General features: G+C 40.4%; 1 pseudogene across 1 annotated transcript; it reads left to right on the top strand.

Annotated features, from left to right (window-relative positions):
• The first annotated feature begins 3,335 nt into the window (after positions 1-3,335).
• LOC306661870 (dnaJ homolog subfamily C member 9-like) lies at positions 3,336-4,540 on the top strand (annotated as a pseudogene). Its single transcript has one exon. The product of its transcript is annotated as a dnaJ homolog subfamily C member 9-like (transcript).
• The last annotated feature ends 1,326 nt before the right edge of the window (positions 4,541-5,866 follow it).

The following is a 5,866-nucleotide window of genomic DNA, read 5'->3' as shown; positions in this document are numbered from 1 at the left end:
AGATTGGGAGGAGGGGTTGCTGAACCCGGGTCTGGCAGCCTGTTTTGTAGGACAGTGTACTTGGTGACTCTGCCCCCAAAACAGATACAAAGAATGTTAATGCCAAACTCAGAGCAAAAAACAAAATGTTTGTTTTGGAATTTCTGACACGGAACCGATGGGGTGAGGATTGAAAAAACTTGTGCATGTGTTTATTTAATAGTCAAGGAGGTATTAGAAATGAACTGCAAGTAAACAATTTTCAAAGGCAGAATCCTCAGAGGGCTTTGAATGTAAGAAGGGAAATGTCAACACCTCTCTATTTTGCTGGGAAAGAAAAGATCTAAATTTTTCTTTCTACTGAAGGAGAAGAAGGCTCTGGATGAGGATCTACTGCCTTCTGCACTGTGAGAGGAAGGTGATGGGTGAGCCATCTTTGAGGCAAGTGACTTAATCATGAGATGTGACTTGGCCTTCAGGAAAAGCTGGACAGGTGAGGCTTGAGGGTACTGCTGCATGTCTGGTGTGACCGAGCAGTTGAGGAACCAGAGGTCAACAGACTAGAGACAGTGATCTTTGATGTCACCAAGACAGAGTATTGTGGCAGGGTTGATGAAGCAGATGGGGGAGAGAAGTTTGACTTAGATTTCTTCACTTAATCTGAGTCCCCTTATTCAAAGTACTGGTCCCCAAGACTCCAAATAAGAGAAAGACACTATTAAGTTACAAAATTTTCCCTTAATTCACTTTGATGGAAGGAACAGAGCTCTGCATCCCAAACAGCAGCTGATTCTACTTAGTCATACTCAGTGGTATGTGGCCGTAGGTGTTTGCCTCCTGTAAGTACAAACTATTCAGTGATAACTAACCTCTGCAGAGCACATCACAATTTACAAAGTTTTTTTTATATACGTCACCCCACGTCCTGTTGAAAGACATTTTATTTCATCCCAGATCATCTGAGAATTTTTGAGCGGGTCTTGCATCGGCATTCCAGGTCTTTGTTCATAGCTCTGGAACATGTTGGTGAAACGGGAAATGGGAGTTACGGTCCAGATACCTGTGATAAAAATGTGGCTCCCCTCTGTGTGACCTTGGGCAAGTCACCTAATTCCTCATGATCCAGTGCCTTTCTCAGGTCAGTGAGAATAACAATGTCTTCCCCTAAGGGCTATGGTGAGGCATATGTGATATAACCCATACAAAACACTCTGTGAAGGGCTGGAACCAGAAAAGGTAGTTGGAGACTCACAGTGCTAGCTAGGGAAATAGCGTTTGGTCTTCTGTACTATGTACAGAAGAGATTGTTTTCTTGCTCTCTCCCAAATTTCCTTTGTCCATCCCAAATCCACCTTATTTCTGGACTTTGGTCCTCAGTCTACTGAAAAGCATCTAGCAGATTCTGATCTAGAATTAGAAGAGGAAGGAAATTGTTGGCAAGGAACTGCAGATGCCCAGTGGTGTTGGCTCCAGACTTTTGTCATAGGAGGGACCATGAGAGGCAGTTGGGTGGGAAGGGTGACTAAATACTTATGCTGGTGTTGCTTTTGCATAGCAAGCTGTATTTGCCTTTCAAAAATTAAAAATTGCAGATCTGGAACCAGCCTTCCTGGGTTTAAATCTCCCTCTGCCACTTCCTGTGTGACCTTAGGCAAATTACTTAACCTCTTGTGCCTCATATGCAAAATAAGATAAATAATACTATCTGTTTCATAGGACTGTTGAAAAAATTCAATGAGTTAATATGAGCAAAGTACATAGAATAATGCATAACACACAGGAAATGCTACATAATGTTATGATATAATTACTTTATTCTTTTATGCTGGCTTAGGGTGACTTAGAGGGCACTATTGTGGATTATGAGGGGACAAATGCTCCACAAGTGACCCATTGGCACCGACTGATTATGAGGCTCATCCCTGTGCACCCTCTTCCTGCCTTCCTTTCCGCCTGTTTTGTTCCTTGTGCCCATCCCCATGGCCTTTAGGGTGTCATGTGGAGCCTCTGAGGCACCCCCACCCTTCCCAGGGTCCTTCTGCCCAGCCTAACCCCATATCTTGGCTATTCTTGTAATTAGATCATCTTCATCCAAGTCCCCTTCCCTCTTGGTTACCCTTCTCAGAAAGTCATCCCTGCAAAGGGTGGGAGGAGATTAGAGACTGAGTGTCCATAGCGAAAGCTCCTTCAAGGAGTCTTGCTCAGATGAGGAACAGAGAAATGGGGCAGTAGCTGGAAGAGAAGTGTTTTGAGGGGTGGGAGACATAACCGCATGCTTGAGTGCTGATGGCAGCGACCTAGTCAGGGATGAAAGGTATTCCTGTGGAGGCTGGGGAGGAGCAGTGCTGGATGGGTGTTGAGTTGGAAAGAGGAACAGGACATTTTCAGTAGAAAAGAATATACAAGCAAAGGCTTTAGCTCCTGTCCACTACTTAGTCTCTTTCAGATACTGGTTTCCTCTTCATACTGACACAAGTTCTTGGACTCTTCCTGTCTTGTCCATTTTCTGTTGCTAATAACATGGTACCACAGACTAGATAAGTTATAAAGAAGAGATTTATTTGGATAAGTTATAAAGAAATTAGATTTATTTGGGCTCACAGTTCTGGCCCAAGGTTGAGGGGCTGCGCTCCCTGATGGCCTTCTTGCTGACAAAGTCCTGAGGTGGAGCAGGGCATCACATGGCAAAAGGCTAGTCAAAGTGGATTTAATAGCAGGCCCACTCTGAGGATAACCCATTCATCCATTAGTCACATGCATGGATTAATCCATTCACCAGGGCAGATTCCCTAATCACCTCCTAAAGGTCCTGCCTCTTGTTGTCTCATTGTGGGAATTAAATTCAACAGGAGTTCTGGAAGGGACAACCATGTTCAAGATGAAGCAGTTCCCAGCTTCACATCACATAGCTTTATAATCAAGTCTAGAGTCTAGACTTATTCTTCTTGGAGCCAAGTTTAAAAAATACATGAAAATGGGCTGGGGGTGTAGCTCAGTGATAGAGTGACAGCCTGGCATGCACAAGGCACTTTAGTTCAATCCCAGCATTCACACACACACACACACACACACACACACACACACAGAGAGAGAGAGAGAAAGAATTAATAAAAATATTTAATTCAAATTCTTGAATCAGTGACTCTAGCTGATACAGCTTTCTAATATCAGAGTCTGTTCTTGATCAGTTGTTATACCACATGCTAACAGTATTTTCCAGAAAGAGAGGTAGATAAGTATGTGATAGTATTTTAGGTCAGCAACATAAATGTCCTCTATATCAGCAAAATGAAAAAGTAGGTTATAAAATCATTGTATGGTAAACTTTAATTTAAAAGATAATAACTTCGGCCTCCGAGACTCGCTTCTTTCGCGGAGGCCTTCCGCGTCGCAGTATGGGACTGCTAGCGCTGTGCGAGCAGGTCTTCGGTACCTCCGACCTTTACCGGGTGCTGGGCGTACGGCGCGAGGCCTCAGACGGCGAGATCCGACGCGGCTACCACAAGGTGTCCCTGCAGGTGCACCCCGACCGGGTGGACGAGGGAGACAAGAAAGACGCCACCCTCCGCTTCCAGATTCTGGGGAGAGTTTATGCGGTTCTAAGCGACAAATTGCAGAGAACAGTGTACGATGAGCAGGGAACAGTGGACGAGGACTCTGCGGTGCTCAACCAAGACCGGGACTGGGAGGCCTATTGGAGGTTACTCTTTAAAAAGATAACTCTGGAGGACATTCAAGCTTTTGAAAAGACCTACAAAGTTCTGAAGAAGAACTGGCTGATATTAAGCAGGCCTATCTGGACTTCAAGGGGGATATGGATCAGATCATGGAGTCTGTGCTCTGTGTGCAGTACACAGAGGAACCCAGGATAAGGAACATCATTCAGCAAGCTATTGACGCCAAAGAGGTCCCATCCTATAATGCCTTTGTTAAAGAATCGAAACAAAAGATGATGCAAGGAAAAGGAGGGCTCAAGAAGAAGCTAAAGAAGCAGAAATGAGCAGGAAGGAAGTTGGGGCTTGATGAAGGAGTGGATAACTTGAAAGCACTCATTCAGAGTAGACAAAAGGATTGGCAAAAGGAAATGGACAATTTTCTGGCTCAAATGGAAGCAAAATACTGCAAACCTTCCAAAGGAGGAGGGAAAAGATCAACTCTCAAGAAAGAAAAGAAATAATGGGATTTTTCTCTTCAAAGGTCCTTAAGCTTTACGCAGTGCCATCGGAGGCAAGGTGTAGTCAGGACTAAAGGAAAAAGTTACCCTAACTCTTGAGAGAAGTTGTCTTTCCAGCCTAAATTATTCAGATTGACTAACCAAGCAGAAATTCTCAACTCATTTTTAGTGTTTCCTAGAAATTACCTGACACTGTGAGATCCTCACGTGAAGGAATGTGGTAGTGATAGTGGGAGGGTGGTGTACTTCTGACAGCACTTTTTTGGCTTTTCATCCAGGGAGCTCTGTCTAGAATATGGGTTTAGGGCTGCAAACATGGGTCAGTGGTATAGCACTTGCCTAGCTGGGTTAATCCCTAGCACTGGGGAAAAAAAACAAGAAAAGAAAAGAAAAGAAAAAAAAAAAAAAAAGAATGGATCTTTCTATATTGCTTCAGTGATGGTGCATATCTGTTAGACCTAGTTAGAACACTTATTGAACAGCTGTCTTCCAAATAATTGCCAGTTTGCTTTTGGTCTTAATGACCTTCAGTATTAAGACTCTTTCTCCTTTTTATTTCACTAAGGCAGGATTTGTATTCTTACTTCTTTTGTACTTTTTATTCTTAAGGTATAGAAGAAACAAGTATTCAGATTACTTCAAATATTTTTGGAAGACTTGTATATGATAAATAAGTAAAAATTAAGTTCTAGTGACTTTTTAATGATCACTTAAAATGTGATCTAGATAAACTATGGTGTTCTGGATAAAGAAGAGGACAAAAAATAATCCTAGTTAGCATTATAGTAGACAGCCTGGTTTTCAGTAGCATAAAGAAATATATGTTGTAGTCTGTCTGATTGCTGCTTGGTGTCCTTAGGTCACTTAGCTGATCTGAACTTTTCCCTCTTATGTAAAAGAAAGATCTAAAGTCAAATTCTACATATTACATATATCCAGGCTTTTTGTAAAAGAAAAGTGGCTTGAAGACACACACACACAGGAATGAGGGAAATTGCACTAACAACCTCAGAGATACCTTCTGCCACTTAACTTTGAAAGGCAAGCAATATGGATCCAATGGTTTGTTGTAGGGCAGTCAGTGGACTGAATTGAAAAAACAGTAAAAATTTTCATTCATATTTCTGAGTTGGTGGTATGTATTCATTAGATATATGGATTTTTAAAAAGAACTGTTCAATTTAAAATCTGATTTGTAGACTCAATATTCAGTATACCTTATGTATAAAACAAATCTATTGCTATTGAACATTGTGTATAATTATCTAAAAGTAAGCACATGACACAGTTTTCAGTTTGTGATTACAAACTAGTTAAAAAAATACTTTTTTAAATGTATTAAAAATATAATTCAGTGCAAAAAAAATAAAATAAAAATAAAAATAACTTCAAAATTTTTAAAAAATCAACATATACATAACAGCATATATAAATATACATATAATATACATATATTACATATAGTAGATAAGTTTTATGATTTCATATAGATAAAATGTTTCTATATTTATAATTATTAAAATATTTATAAAGCTAAAAGATTATGTAACACCAAATTAACCACTAACAATATTTTTCCTGAGTAATAGAAATAAGGAAAATTCTTACTATAAAATTTTATTTCTAATATTTGATGTATTTACGTATTTTCTAATAAGTCAAAGGCAGCACTTCAATCTCTTCAAGCTTGATGACCCTCCAAGTCTGATGCCC

This window comes from Sciurus vulgaris (genome assembly GCF_902686455.1).
Source record: "Sciurus vulgaris genome assembly, chromosome: 5".
In the NCBI taxonomy this organism is placed as follows: Eukaryota; Metazoa; Chordata; class Mammalia; order Rodentia; family Sciuridae; genus Sciurus; species Sciurus vulgaris.
The sequence above is the reverse complement of the archived record's forward strand: the minus strand, read 5'-3'. Positions and strand labels throughout refer to the sequence as shown.